Here is a 16,701-nt window from a genome sequence, read left to right on the forward strand (position 1 = left end):
GAGACCTGTATGATATGGAGCTAATAGATCTCTAATTAGAAGATTTTATCAAAGAAGGAAACTCACATTCACAATTTCACCGTTCAAAAAATGGCTCTGAGCACCATGGGACTTAACTTCTAAGGTCATCAGTCCCCTAGAACTTAGAACTACTTAAACCTAACTAACCTAAGGACATTACACACATCCATGCCCAAGGCAGGATTCTAACCTGCGACCGTAGCTGTCGGGCGGTTCCAGACTGTAGTGCCTAGAACCGCTCGGCCACCCCGGCTGGCAATTTCACCGTTAATTTTAATTTTAAATAGCTTGAAAACAACAACCCATGTACTTAAATTAACAATGAACTTGACAGTATACATTGGCTTCTATGAGATAGTCTACTGATTAGGAATTCGCTCGCGTTATATCACATAGCCATGTTTACCGACATCTTCTTAGGTTCTTCGGTTCTAACATTTCACGATTATCCTATGGAGTGAAATGCTTATCGTACCACTTGAACAGGTGAGGAGAGGTGACGTGAGTTTCACAATTCCACCAGTGATGGGTCTGCCCACCAGGCAGTGTAATCAGTCTGTAACCACGATCGTAATGCTTATGCAGAATACATACAGCGCCCTATTAAATTGCGCGATGGACGAAGTGTCTTCGATGGTTCACCTGAGGACTAATGGCTCGTGTCCACTCAAAATATCGTGCAAGCCCAAGAAATCCTGAAATGTTCAGTTTGCAGTAAAAAAATTGAAATTCAAGGTTTATTTGCTCCTCTTCATAATACACGAAACTGTATCTTCCTGTCCTCCCTGGATAACCCAATGGGTCACAGCACTGTTCATGGAAGATCAGATTATTTGTTTGTTTCTTGCTCTGGCACACTGTTTTAAAAGCCAGGGAAGTTGAAAGCAACTCATTCGTCTGTAGAGTGAGAAAGTAATTGTAGACACCTGCTATCTCATGCTACAACAAACCTGAGTGAAGCACAGCTGTGAATTTCAGGACTGCTACAGTGCAGCCGCCACTTCGCGTGTTCTAAAGCGAGCTCGCGTTGTAATTTCATAGCACTCGAAGTGTAACAAGTGAGTAAGCACAGCGGCAGTGGGCAACAGCCAGGGAAGCGTCAAACGACACGCCCAGCGAAGCTGCCGAGATGTGCTCGTGGGGGCAATCGTGTTTGCCGACCGCCGGCTACGCGAGTAGCTGAAGTTATACAGTAGAGCGTTAACACACACAGGCGGGGCTTCACAAACTGTGCACTCGGGTGCGGCCGTGGCGTGCCGAGACACGGTCAACAGCGACCGACGTTTCGTACACTGCGACGTCAGAACAAACGGGGCACGTGAACTCGGCACCAGCAGGATAAACCACGGCTCACGGTTGGTATAAACGCCACAAATATCGCTTCCACTGTTTTTCTGCAGCCACAGTCCTTCATAATTATCAGTGAAAATATGAAGTTCATGAATTTTCTGCACTACATTCTCTGTTCATCGGGATATATATATCTACACTTTAATCACCAACAATGAAACATTTTCATTCGCCTCAGGAAACTGCGATAGCGAAATTTCATACAAGATATTTGCTTGTAAATGGTACACAGTTATTTATTTCCAGTATGCTTTATTAATTACAGGACAGCAAATTGTGTTAACCATTTAGATATAGAAGCAGCCGATGTTGCAAGATTCACTTTTATTTAATTGATGGAAGGGAATTTGGCGTTTTTGGCTGTTTCTATATCGAACTTACATATAACTGTTACACTTAGACAGACAATACTACCATGTTTTTAAAAAAATCTATGTGTAAACCCTGGATTTTTCCAGGGAGTTTCCCCACACACGGAGAAACACTAGTTGCCATTCCGTCCACACCGTAAAAAGAGTGAGTACAGATTTAATAAATGAATTCACACATTAAGAGGGAAAGACAAATCATGAGTTGAGTGCCTGCAATCACGGCTCGAATGAGTCCATATAAAGTGAGTAGAAAATATTTAAGTTACGTGTTTCCCTTTTTAAATCAACTTTCCTACATATTCTAAGCCCACTGATGTGCTGCGAAATCATGGACCACAGCATGATAATGTCCGAATGAACTTTTGATACCCTCAAGGGAAGTTACGAAAGATATCCTAAGGTGTCGTGGACCGTTAAAAGATAAGAAAAGTCGTTTGGTTCAAATCTATTTCGTGACCAGGCGGTTGCGGACGAACAAGTTTGTTACTCGGCGCCTTCAAGTTAGCGATGCAGTGAATTAGCCAGACTTCAGAACTTGGAACACACCCCCACCCCAATGCAGGGAAGTAGAGGGAGAGATCAGTGCTGCCTCCTCTGTAAGTGTTGGAACACAAGCATAGCTGGTGGACTGCTCGCTGTGCGGCTGGTCGCGGCGGAGGTTCGAGTCCTCCCTCGGGCAAGGGTGTGTGTGTGTTTGTCCTTAGGATAATTTAGGTTAAGTAGTGTGTAAACTTAGGGACTGATGACCTTAGCAGTTAAGTCCCATAAGATTTCACACACATTTGAGCATTTTGACTGCTCGCTGACCCTCTGTGCTGTGCAGTCCATTTATACAAGATTATAAGTGCAAAAAGAGAACACAGATTAATCGGCCAGTTGGTGCTGCTGTACTAAAGCACCAGCAGTGTGTCGAGCGCGTGCTGGCTGCTCTGCCAAATCTTCTCAAATAATTTTTGACAAAAACTCTTTGGTGAAATAAATTTGACTCCTTCGTTATTTATAGCCTCATATCTAAGCTACACGACGAATCACCTGTATTTTCATTTATGGTCACAGTTATTAACGACCTTGCAAATTAAGTAACCCAGAGCACGATATTCGAATATTTTGCAGTGAAAAATATTGACCGTTATACAGACTTGAGAGAACGTCTATATATATTTCCAATCCCTTAAAAATAAGTTGTATTTAGTACACTCACTTCCACTCCATCCCTTCCTCAAAAAAAAAAAAAAAAAAAAAAATGGCTCTGAGCACTATGGGACTTAACTTCAGAGGTCATCAGTCCCCTAGAACTTAGAACTACTTAAACCCAACCAACCTAAGAACATCCCACACGTCCATGCGCAGGGGCCGGCCGGAGTGGCCGTGCGGTTCTAGGCGCTACAGTCTGGAGCCGAGCGACCGCTACGGTCGCAGGTTCGAATCCTGCCTCGGGCATGGATGTGTGTGATGTCCTTAGGTTAGTTAGGTTTAAGTATTTCTAAGTTCTAGGCGACTGATGACCTCAGACGTTAAGTCGCATAGTTCTCAGAGCCATTTGAACCATGCGCAGGTCAGGATTCAAACCTGCGACCGTAGCGGTGTCGCGGTTCCAGACTGTGGCGCCTGGAACCGCTCGGCCACCCCGGCCGGCCCACTTCCTTCCTTACACTTTTCAATACAACGAAAGTGTGTTACTCATACAATGTATCATATTTCGTAAATGGTTCAGTATAACGAAACGATTATTTGGCAAATGATAACATGAAAATACAAGAGTATTTAGCATATGATTACTCTGTGAAACTTCCATACGCCCTACTGACAGAAGTAACAAAAAATCTTTTCAGTTGAACAATGCAATATATTAAAGACCTTTTGAAGCAATGTAAGGGGAAACTGTGTTGGCTTGCAACAGCATACATGAAGAAACTAATGTTTTCACAGCTGACAATGGGCTTCTTATAAACTGCTGGCGAGTATTGTTTAATAACAGGCTATGATCAGATGATGCTTCTCTGAAAGAAGCAAATCGTCAAAATGACGGACGAAGAGATATGACCGCTTGTGTTGAAGTTTTTGTGCAATATCGCACGTAGTGCGTTTTTGATACAGAACAACTGGGATGGAAATTTAGCAAGCGATTTTCCCTCTGCATTGAAATAATCACCTAAAACTTGCACCGAATCTCCAACATCGAATATATGTTTAAATGCTACGATGTATTTTCTGAATGTGTTTGACTGGATTGTGGCCTCGTACGAATATAAAACGTGGACGATAAACAGTTCAGACAAGAAGAGAATAGAGGCTTTTGAAATGTGGTGCTACGAAAGACTGCTGAAAATTTTGTGGGTGGGTAGAATAACTAATGAAGAAGTAGTCAATCGAACAGCCGAAAAATGGAAATAAATGTCATAACTTGTCGGAAAGGAGGGATTGGTTAAGAGAACACTCTCTGAGGCGTCAAGGAATTGTCATTTGATAATGGTTGGATGTGGAATGCATATGTGTGTGGGTGCAGTGCGGGGAGGGGTGGGGGGTTGGGACTCAGGCCCTACTTCTGTTATCAGGTTCTAGTGAATGTAAGCTGCAGTTTATATGCAGAGACGAAGAGACTTCCACAAGAAATTTAGAGGTTCAGTGCTGCATCAAACCAGTCTTTGCACATAAAACAACAAGAAGAAGAACAAAATTTAGGTCTTCTGATAAAATGGAATTGTGGGCATGAAAACGAAGTATAAATACTTGAGAACAAACTGGATCAAGAAGGGACCAAGACTCAAATGCAGTTCTTAACTATCGTCATTTAGCCGACGTTCAGCAGCAATGACTATTACTCACAACTTCCACACTACTGATGCCTGTAACAATGTGCTGTTTTCTCTTTAGAGAAAGAAACTAAAATCTTGATGGCTGCTACAACATTTATTTGGAACATACAGGGTCTTAGGGGTGTAAGTGCAGATAAGTAGCCACGCATTGTGGCTGCGTGGCTTGAGGCGCCATGTCAAGGATTGAGCGGCCCTTCCGCCGGAAGTTCGAGTCCTCCCTCGGGCATGGCTGTGTGTGTTGTTCTTAGCATGAGTTAGTTTAAGTAGTGTGTAAGTCTAGGGACCGATGACCTCAGCAGTTTGGTCCCTTAGGAATTCACACACATTTGAACATTTTTTGCAGATAAGTCTGAGAGATTCAGGGCACTCTCACTTCTGATTTTATCAATTACACGTGCTTTAACAACTTAGGAAAGCTCTACAGACAATACTCACTCAACTATAAATTAACGTTATACAGGATTTATAAAACTTAATGTTTTGGGTATCATATACTATACCCTGGGACTCAATACCGATTTTGTTCACGTCAGTGGAAGTGAGGTTATATTTGTTTTCCGCTTGATTCTCAGGCTTGACTGATGAAGAGATCACTGAGTTGGTCAACAGAATTGATCCAGATGAGTCTCACGTAGAGTTTGATGAGTCTGATGATGAAGATGACGCTTTGATACAAAGATATCAAAGTGACGAAAGTTGATCAGATGAAAAAACTGTATCTCTTGCTAAAATCCGAGAGAGAAGCGAGTTTTGGAGGCATACAGATGTGTAAGAATAAGTGTGTTATTAAAGAAATAACGGTCTCATACTAGATGGTTTACTTTAAAAAAAGTAATTTGTCTTTTTTTCTTTTAGTTTTCAGGTGCTTAGCACTTCCAAAAACCTCCGATTCAACATTGCTGCCAGCACATCAGTAGCCACAGATGAACTCAAGAAACCATTTGAATACTTTTGCAAATACTTTCATGGTTCATTTTTTCAGGATATGTCTCAATTCACAAGTTATCGGCATGTCAGTAAAACAGGAAATCGCTAAATTGTACTGTAGAAGTAATGCACAAGTTTCAGGGAGTGAGTATTGTTGCAGCACTTATAGGTGTACCACGTCTAAGAATGTGCTGGGAGAGGAAAAATAGGTAAACACTAGTTGCAGACAATGTTTGAAGAGACAGATTTTACCAACTGAGGAACAATATGAAATTAGTTTACGACAATACAGTTAGCGAACAGGAAAAGCAATACCACTTTTGGAAAATAAAACCAATGTTGGAGACTGTTAGAAAGGGATGTTTAGAAAACCATCGGTCAACGGAGATATATATCGATGAGCAGATGATTCCGTTTCATGGACAAGTGAAAATGAAGGAGTATGTAAAGGGAAAACCTAACCCAGAAGGTTTGAAGAATTTTGTCATGGCAAACCCTAATGGCATACCCCTTGATTTTTGTATGTAAGAAGGAAAAGGGAAAGGCATTTAGTCTGAAAAAGTGCCCCCTCCAGAGAAGTTAGATGTAGGAGGCAGAATAGTGTTGAAACTTAGTGATAAATTGGCAGAGAAGTCGTCAATTTATGTTGACAGATATTTTATTTCTGTTCTCCTGCTTGACAAGTTACTGGGAGACAGGAACAATACTGCCACCGGCACAATAATGCTGAGTTGCATCCCCAGAAGTATACGGTTTGAGGAAGATGCAACAATGAGAAAAACAAAAGGCAGCCATGATCAGGCGGTAAGGAATGACGGGAACCTAGCAATTATCAAATGGTTTGACAACCGAGCGATTTATTAGGCTTCAACAAAATCAGGTGTTGAGCCAGTTGAAAAATGGACTCGGTGGTCTAAAAAAGAGAAAAAGTAATTGAAGTTCCTCGCCCATGTGTAGTAAAGGCATACAATACTTACATGGGAGGTGTTGACCTGTTAGATTGGATGGTGGGAAAGTATGGCATGAGAGCCCGGACCCACAAATGGACCAGCAGAGTGATTCATCACTTAATTGATTTTGCAATTTCTGCTGCATGGTTGGAATACAGAGAGACTGCAATACATAATGGTATTGCAAAGAAACATACAGTGCCATACTATCAGTTTAAGCTTGATAGTGCAGAAAATTTGATATATTTTCAGCAACGGTCAAGTTTACTGATTGAACCTGTGGAGCAAGAACTAGACTCCGAAGATGAAGATTATTTGCAAGATAGGAAAAGACCAAGACGTCCCATCCCATTACCACTAACAGAAAAGAGAAAAGCAGGCAAGCTTCATTTGCCGGAAAAGGTGAACCATGTTCCGAAGAACAGGTCAAAATGCTGGGCAGAAGTCTGTAGAGGGCTCACTTTTGTACGAGGTGAGCAGTGCAAAGAGTTTCTTTGCTTCACTGCTGACCGGAACTGTTTTAACAAATTCCACAAAAAATAAAATAAATTTAGTATAAACCACGACTCCGTCTACAGGCCACAAGTGGCCCATCGGGACCATCCGATCGCCGCGCCATCCGCAGCGGAGAACGCGGATAGGAGGGGCGTGTGGTCGGGACACCGCACTTCCGGCCGTTATGATGGTATTCTTGACCGAAGCCGCTACTATTCAGTCGAGTAGCTCCTCAATTGGCATCACGAGGCTGAGTGAACCCCGAAAAGTGGCATCAGCACATGGCGGCCTGGATGGTGACCCATCCAAGAGATGGCCACGCCCAACAGCGCTTAACTTCGGTGATCTCACTGGAACCGGTGTATCCACTGCGGCAAGGCCGTTGCCTAAATTTAGTATTAGTGTTGTTAATTTACATTTGATACGTGTGATATTACCAAAAGAGGAACAATAATTTGACACATTTTGCTATGGTAATTTTGTTTATATTTTTTTAATTGTTTACATAATATAGTTAAAAATTTTGATATCTACAGAAAATATGAACAATGCGTGTCATATTTCTGACTGGATTTTTTTTGGAATAAACCAAAATGAAACTTCATAGTTATGTGTATAAATGCCCTACTTGAGTCCCAAGGTATCATATGTGATACCATCTATAAAAAATTGTCAATGGTTAAAAAAAATTTTTGGAGGGTCATTCATTGTTAACTAGCATTAACAGATTGCAGGTAACACAAATGTAGCTCACTTGGAATTTTAATATGTGCTCGGGACTGAAGAGGATATGTATTTACACAGCTGTCAGCATCGTAACAGAGGGCAGACGGTATATGACGGACTCAGTTCGTTTCTTCATTGAATGGTTCAGAACAAGGCCACAGAAATTTTACACGAATCTTCTGTGTTCATATTTACAGGATATCGACCTTCAGAACAATCGAACGTGACCCTCTCCCACAAGAAATAACAAATATTTTTGGGGCTCTTATTGAGAAGAAGTTTGCGTGTCGCCATATATCTGAGAGATATCACAAAGGTGTGTGAGGGACAGTAATTAGTGTGTTACATGTTATTTATTGTCCGTCGTGGTGCTTGGACTCTTAGGATTACTGTCTTCTATACTCTGGAGCATCCTTATATAGATTCCGGATGTTCGCCTTCTGATAACTTCCTTGTCAGGCTTGATGTATACAAGTTTAACGCTCAAAGAAGGCGTGGAGTCCAATAGTTCTTCCCCCAAGCAGTGCTCTTCACTTCTGATACAATGCGATTCCAAACAACCTCCACTGCCTTTACGTTATTAGTTAAATGCTTTCATGTAACAAATTAAGCTTCTTTCAAGAGATCTGGGACTAAAAACGAGACATATCGTTATTTTTTTAAAGAAATTCTCGTCATTAGCAGAGGCGTATCTCAAAACGCTCACTTAAATCAACTATTCGACTCTTCAGAACTTATAAATTTCTTTGAAACTATGTTCACTGGTAACGCCATTGTAGACGATATTAGACAAGGGTAACATTTAAAACACAGAAAGATTACGGGAGCCATTTAATACGCCACCAACCAAATATCACAGAGTTTACTCTAAATAGCACATACCTAGCTCGGTAGTCTCCTCGATGTGCTAAGTAGGATTGACCTGAGGTTGGAGGGTCGGGGGGAGGGGGAGTCTTTATAAGCTCTTGGCCATAGTCAGAGGGCGATTTTATGGTAAGTTGTCTGAGAAAGTACACAACTGGCCTGCGGTCTTCAATAGGTGAACAACGTAACCAAAATGATTGTTCGACACACACGAAGTCTACCATCGGTGTCACCAACGTGTATCATTACTCATGAGAGGAGGAGATTATTTTTATGTTTTCGGCGTGCAATAGTTGCATTAATATGCCGATGCTAATATCTGTGTTCAATAACGTGCGGCGAACTGAGTTACACGTAAGGTGTAATGGTTTTCATTCTGAAATCGAGAAGTTGGATCAGGATTGTATAGCCGCTCACTGATTGTCGTTGTAAGCCAGTGAACTGTACTGATTTGTTTCACTGTGGACTGTCGTTAGAATGCTTAACATTTTACATGAACTTGTCGTCAACACCTTGTTGGCACTTCTGATGATTGTGGTGGGAGATACTGTAACTGGATCGCTGTACTGACGGTTGATTTTTGACACAGTGGCTTGGAATTCCAGTGCCTACACAGACTCTGAGATGTAGTTCCCCATCCATAGGTAACGTATATTTATTAATTTACTCATTTATAATATTACATAGTGACCCACCGCATTGGTAACTACGGTGGTTGTCTGCTAATACAAACTAATAACAAAGCCGCGGAGATGTCTCTTCGTCTTTTTCTGCAGCTTCTCTGGTACTGTTTATCCTACCTTTTACATAAATTCGTTGTTAATTAAAACACAAATGGGACATAAAATAAATTTTGAGAAAGGCAAACAGATTTTACTCTGTTCTTAAGAAGAAAATAGTAGCCGATAGGAAAGATTTAGATAAAGAAAGAAGTCACTTTACCTGGCTGCTTCGATTGGGAGGGATTCGGTAAACATTTCGAGCCTGTCTCACCTGAATTAGACTATTAAGTTCTGCTGTGGTTACTACTATATGTGTGTACTTCATGTGACCAATTCAACGTCGTTTGTGTATGAGATACGAAAGTGTGATTCGTTACTCGCTATTACTTTCTTCACTAGCCCGTGTCGCAGGCAAGATAGGAAACTCGAAAGAATGACATCGAACCTCGTCGCCCCGAAGGGCACTTCTTATATACAGTATGTTGTGCGTTAGTGTTTCTGTGGTCGAGTCTTATTATAATGCATATACACACGTAAAAAAATGATTTTCATCACCCCAATTCCCTGCCCTCCTGAAGATAGACGTTGACTGTGGATATTGTATCACAGACACAGTCCCTTTGATTGTTCAGAGATGTCACTAAAAACGCCCATAGATGTAAACAACCATCTATGAGCAGCGCCTTTTAGACGGATCTGTCCCGACAGCCGACCAATTCTAGTCATTGCACCAGGAAGGAGGTACACGACTCGTCTTGTCTGTAGTTCAACCATGTCTACACGGTCAATATCGCGGTTGGATCACGTCTGCATTATTACTTTGTGCCAGGAAGGACTCTCAACAAGGGAAGTGTCCAGGCGTCTCGGAGTTAACCAAAGCAATGTTGTTCCGACATGGAGGAGACACAGAGAGACATTAACTATCGATGACATGACTCGCTCAGGGCGCCCAAAGGCTACTACTGCAGTAGATGACTGCTACCTACGAATTAGGCTCGGAGGAACCCTCACAGTAACGCTAGCATGTTGAATAATGCTTTGCATGCATCCACAGGACGTCGTCTGAGGACTCAAACTGTGCGCAATAGGCTGCATGATGCGCAACTTCACTCCCGACGTCCTTGGCGAGGTCCATCTTAGCAACCACGTCACTACGCACCGTGGTAAAGATGGGCCCGACAACATGTCGAATGAAGCGCTCAGGATTGGCATCGCGTTTCCTTCACCGATGAGTGTCGCATATCCCTTCAACCATAAATCGTCAGAGATGTGTTTGGTGGCAACCCAGTCAGGCTCAACGCCTTAAACACACTGACCAGCGATTGCAGCAAGGTGGACGCTCTCTGATGTTTTGGGGTGGCATTATGTGGGGCCAACGTACGCCGCTGGTGGTCATGGAAGAAGCAGTAACGTCTGTACGATCGTGAATTCCATCTTCCAACCGATAGTGCAACCACGTCGGCAGCATACTGGCGAGGCATTCGTCTTCATGGACGACAATTCGCGCCCCCATCGTGCACATCTTGTGAATGGCTTCATTCAGGATAAAGACATCGTTCGACTAGAGTGGCCAGCATGTTCTCCATACATGAACCCTATCGTACTTGTCTGGGATAGATTGAAAAGGGCTATTTATGGATGGCGTGCCCCACCAACCACTCTGAGCGGTCTACGCCGAATCGGAAATGACAAGTCGGACAATCTGGACCTACAGTGCCTTGATGAACCTGAGGATAGTATGCCACGACGCATACAGGCATGCATCAGTGTAAGAGAACTTGCTTCTAGGTATTAGAGGTACCGGTGTGTACAGCAATCTGGAGCAACACCTCTGAAACTCTCGCTGTATGGTGGTACAGCATGCAATGTGTGGTTTTCATGAGCAATAAAAGAGGCGGAAATGATGCTTATGTTGATCACTATTCCAATTTTCTGTGTAGGTTCCGAAACTCTCGGAACGGGGTGATGGGAACGTTTTTTGATGTGTGTATATTTTATGTACATTATTATAAATTACACGTGTCTCACAGTTAGTATATTATAAAGTCCACATAGTACACAATTACCTGTTTGAAAAACAATGATCGAAAGTACTAAAGAAATAGATTTAAATGACGTTTATGTGTAATATGCACCCCATTTATCTCGTGTATTTTGTCCGGTCTTCCTACTTTGAGTAGTACACTGCTGCTCTGTGTCTGATAGTTATGTCAATGTAGTGTGATGGTGTCAGAACACATAGGGCTTCCACAGACATGGGATCAAATTCCCGTGAAATTCTGAGAAATACACTTCTTTGCCCAAGCCTCACAATTGTTTTGTAGACCTTAACAGGCAGTCAATGTGCCCACTCACTTACGGGAAAGTACATAATACACTGGAAGAGTACATTTGTAGTGTCTGTAATGGTAGTCGGTAGTGAGATGAGTCTGGCGTAGCACGTTTATGCATTAGTCCTGTCCGTTTTTCAATCGTAAGTCTGATGCGCTCTTTGAATGTCAGTCGTTTGTTGAAGTGTACTCTAGGTATGTTGGGGTTTATCTTCTGTTCCCCTTTGTTCAGGAAATATACTTTGTTGCAATCGTGTGCTTGTAATTACTGCAGCAGTCACTTATTATTAAAAGAAGGTGAGTAGCTTTGCTTTTGAGTTGAGCTCTCGAGTTCGCAGTTATTATTGCCAGGAAGTGGTCGTCATTCCTCTCATTTTTGTACAGATTGTTTAGGAGTGATTCTACGAAAATAGACCAGAAAACTGACATTCCTTAGTTATTTTCTTGATAACCTTTTGTGTTTCTGCTTGTCCTTGAGCCACCTTGTCTTCGCAGTAGTCGAGTAAGCTATTGTGTAGGACTGTTGGTGTCTGCACCTCTCGCAGCCTTGCGAACAAAGCAGGCCACAACAGATTGTCGAAGGCGCTGGGTATGTCTGTTTCTTGTGTGTTCCATATCATTTCCAGCGAGGTTAACTACATAACGTACTCCGCTTTTGGGTCTAAAATCGTACTGATGTAGACAAATGCAAAAGAGCCTCCTCTTTGGCTGTCGTTGATCATACAGGAACCTCTCATGCATCTTAGCCAAAGTGTTCAAGAACCAAATGGTCCTATAAGTCTTTGGGCCTATTAAGGTCCCAATCCTTTGATTTTTTTATGATCATAGCACTCGCAGTTTTCCATTTGGCAGTCACCTTACCTTGCGTCAATTCTTCATTAAGTGTCTCATTTAGCAAAGGGCTGAGCTGTGCAACTGTTTTTTGAATGTTTGTGAGTGTAAGCCATCTGGACCGGGAGTCTTCTTATTCTTAATTCTTTTTATGGTTAATTTTACCTCTTGTTGTGCAAATGGGACAGCACGGGACCATTTATGTAGGTGTCATCTGTCTGGCTACGTAATTCTGTGTGATGTTGTAGGTCATTCGTGTTTTGGTAATCGGGGACGAGCTTGTTCAGCAGCCAGTCTGGTGATCAGCTCCAGCCCCTTGAGCGGTCTGTGCGCCTAAGAGTTGATAGCGTGTTTTCCTCACGCGTTTGAAGTTTAAATGCCGGCCGCTGTGGCCGAGCAGTACTAAGCGCTTCAGTCTGGAACCACGCGCCCGCTACGGTCGCAGGTTCGAATCCTGCCTCGGGCGTGGATGTGTATGATGTCCTTAGGTTAGTTAGGTTTAAGTAGTTCTAAGTCTAGGGGACTAATGACCTGAGTTGTTAAGTCCCATACTGCTTAGAGCCATTTGAACCATTTTCAAATATCACGCGACATAACATGTAGCAACGTTCAATCCGAGCAGTGACGCTAGACAGTTGCCCGCGATTGAGGGTGAGGCTGATTCAAATCCCCTTCTGGCTATCTAGATTTAGGCTTACCAACGTCGCTTACAGTAGCTGCTGGAATTGTTAATTTGGAACAAACGTAGCTGATTTTCTTCTCCAGTCAGAGATATTTCTCCGTCTCTAATGTCCTTCTTCATCCATGGGCTTTAAACCCGTATCTTCCTTCCAACATCTTTTTTACTGGAAGCCGCAATGAGGTTGCTAAAATCATGGGATATCTCCTGATATCGTGTTGCACCTACTTTTGCCCTGGCGTAAAGCAGCTACTTGAAAAGACATGGACTCAACAAGTCGTTGGAAGTACCTTGTGGAAATATCGACCCGTGTTGCCAGTATAGCCGTCCATAATTGCGGAAGTGGTGCCAGTGCAGGTTGTTGTGCACGAACTGGACTCTTGATGAATCCGCATCAATCTTCGATGGGATTCATGTCAGATGATCTTGGTGACCGGTTCAGTTGGACCAGGGAACCCAGTCTAATCTATGTAAACACAGCCCTCACAATTATGGAGCCACTACCACCTGGTAAAGTGCCTTGTTGACAACATGGTTTCATGGCTTCATGGGGTTAGTGTCAAACCCCAACCCGACCATCAGCTCTTGGCAACTGAAATCTGGACTCATCTGATCAGGGCACTGTTTTCCGGTCGCCTAGGATCCAACCGATGTGGTCACGAACCCAGGAGGGGCATTGCAGCCGATATCGTGCTATTACCAAAGGCACTCACGTCGCTCGTCTACTTCCAAAGCTCATTAACGTCAGACATCGTCGGAGTGTCCTATCGGATCCGTTAGTTCTAAGTCCCATATTGGTGTCGGCTCTGATTTCACGCAGTGTTGCTTGTCTGTTAGCACTGACAATGCTACGCAATTGCCGCTGTTCTCGGTCGCGAAGTGAAGGTCATCGGTCACTGCATTGTGCGTGGTGAGAGGTAATTCCTGAAACTTGATATTCTCTGCACACTCCTGGCACTGTGGATCTCGGAATATTGAGTTCCTTAACGATTTACGAAATGGAATGTCCCATCCATCTAGTTCCACCAACCATACCACCTTCAAAATCTGTTAATTGCCGTCGTGCGGCCATAATCGCGGCAGAAACCTTTCCACGTAAATCACCTGAGTGCAAATGACAACTCCGCCAATGCACTGTCCTCTTATACCTTGTGTATCTGATACTACAACCATCTGCATATGTGTATATCGATATCCCTTCACTTTTGTCACCTCAGTGTATTTTCGGGTTTGTGTTTATAATGACTGCTTGGTTCCTTCAAACTCAGAATATCTTCATATCTATTGTATTTAAGGGGCAACCCGTAGGCCAATGTGCTGTGCTCAGCTTCAGTAAGTTACAAATGTGACTTATGGAAGCCGTGGATAGTACCTATAACCGAGAGGATGGTCTGCTACCACCACATATGTGAAGGTGTATTAAATTTGAACGCAATCGTTAATCATTGTAACCACAAATGCGACAGTAGATTGCAATGTAAAATATTGGAATAGTAGTTTTCACAGATATGCATTTTCACTTTACATCAGGTCAAGCTTCCAAATATTCCTTCTTCCTGTAATTACCGAAAATTAAAAGAAAACAGTAAAACGTGCTTGATTATCGCTTTCGTTTCTATATGCCTTTGAAGAGATAATCTTTCTGAAAGAACGCTTTTGTAATAGTAGAACGGCCACATTTCCTCTATCACGTGCGCAACATTTACTAAAGTAATAGCTATGTAGACAGCGATAGCCAAGGGAAATCATCACTATCATACGTAAAATTTACAAATGAACAATAATTTGCGTAAACATTATTAGTTTACGCGCAGTAAATGTCGGTAACTAAAATGTAGCATGTTCATTTTACGTGATACTACAAGGTCGTGACGAATATATTATGCCAGATGTCGACACAGCTCGATTTATTGTTCCTCTATAAGAAATGACTAGTTCAACGAAATCAATGCGATAGAGTGATTAAAGTAAAGAGGAAACGGCCTGGGCCGATGGGATTCAGATTCCGTCGACACAAAGCGACGTGGAAGTAATTCGCCCATCACAAGCAACGACGAACGGTTCTCACCGTTCTCCCGTTTGATGGCTTCCATCTTGTCTGACGGTCGCAGTTTTACTGCCGAAACATTCCGATGAACTGACTGTCGTAGACCTGAGAACCTAACGGTGTAGAATTCTCAAAGGAATTCCAGCGGTAGTATACGGCTTCTCCGTTTCCACAAGTTCTCTTCTACTGTATGCGAAACAATAAAGAAAGCATCACGTAGACACGATTAAAGAGAAAGCAAAACCAAGCGCAAGTTTTATACGGAGGGGAGAGTAACACACGGCGTAGCAGAGCTGCAGAACGCGCCAGCGAGTGGGCCGGCAGGTGAGGCGTAAACTTTCCGCTCCAGCTGGTAGCTCCGCAGGCCAGCCTGGACACTGTAGAGCCGGCCTCAGCTGGCCTCTGTCTAAACCTGAGCCGCAGAAGTCACACTGGCGGGTCATCGTTGTTCGCGGTTCTTAGTTACAGGGCACTCATAAATTTGGTAGTGATTCAGTGATAGAAACACTCAAAGAGAGTAGCAACTCCATCGCGGAAAGGTGCAACCGTGTGCCCATATAAGGAGCCCCAAAAAAAATGACGGACGAAATTCAGAGACGGGTTATTTATACAGAAATAACTAAAAAACATGGGATCTAAGATGCATACTTTAAGGGATATGGCCACTTGTTCAGCTTTGGTGGTGTGAGACACGTCAACTGAAAAAGTGCTTGCAGCTCTTACGGCTTGCGTTTTAGAGCCCATGTTTATTGGATAATTGTTTCTTGTTTTGGTCGATACTACCTCCTCCCAAAATATGAAAAGCAAAGAGCTTGCTGTAGCTGAGATGTGTTTAATAGTACAGAACATGAATAAGTACTCATGTATCATGGTATGCGCCTTAGATCCTTTGTTTACTCGACTTCGTTTTTTTGTTTTGGTGTAAGGAACCTGTCCCCAAAATTTGTCCGTGTTCATCTGGGACACCCTGTGTTGAGGAAAATACATGTAAGCCAGTGAATGTGTGGATTACGTACTTAAATATAGTGCAGGCCATAAACATGATAACGCTCTGAAAGGGACGTGCAACAAACGTCAAATTGGCAGGAACTGTACTACAAGGCTGAACATGCAAATGACTTGTATTTCAACACAATCACTATCTACATTCTGTGTTGTAGAAAATTAGCTGGGTTAACAGCCAGAAAACAAATTTGATTCTTGTTTGTTTGTGATAGCTCTTGTTACGTTTTGTTTAGTGAGCTCCCTGCCACTGTTGGATAAGCAGCAGCCAGCAGCAAGTCTCACTCTTAGCTCACTTATTTGTTTCGCAGTTTAATTCTTAATTTCTTTGCGTGTTTTTGTGTACTTGCATACTTTAATTCACAAATTTCGGGCGTATTATAGTTTTTGAGAGTTGTACAGTAGTGTTATAGTGCCTGAATAGTGTAAATTCCAGTAGTCATCAGTCATCTGATTTTGTTTCAACGGCCACTGTCGGTTGGTCACAGCAAGTGAGCTCCCTGACGCCAATGGATAAGCAGCAGCCAGCAGCAAGTCGCACTCTTGGCTCTCTTATTTGTTTCAAATGGT

Source organism: Schistocerca piceifrons, chromosome X (assembly GCF_021461385.2).
Source record: "Schistocerca piceifrons isolate TAMUIC-IGC-003096 chromosome X, iqSchPice1.1, whole genome shotgun sequence".
Taxonomy (NCBI): Eukaryota; Metazoa; Arthropoda; class Insecta; order Orthoptera; family Acrididae; genus Schistocerca; species Schistocerca piceifrons.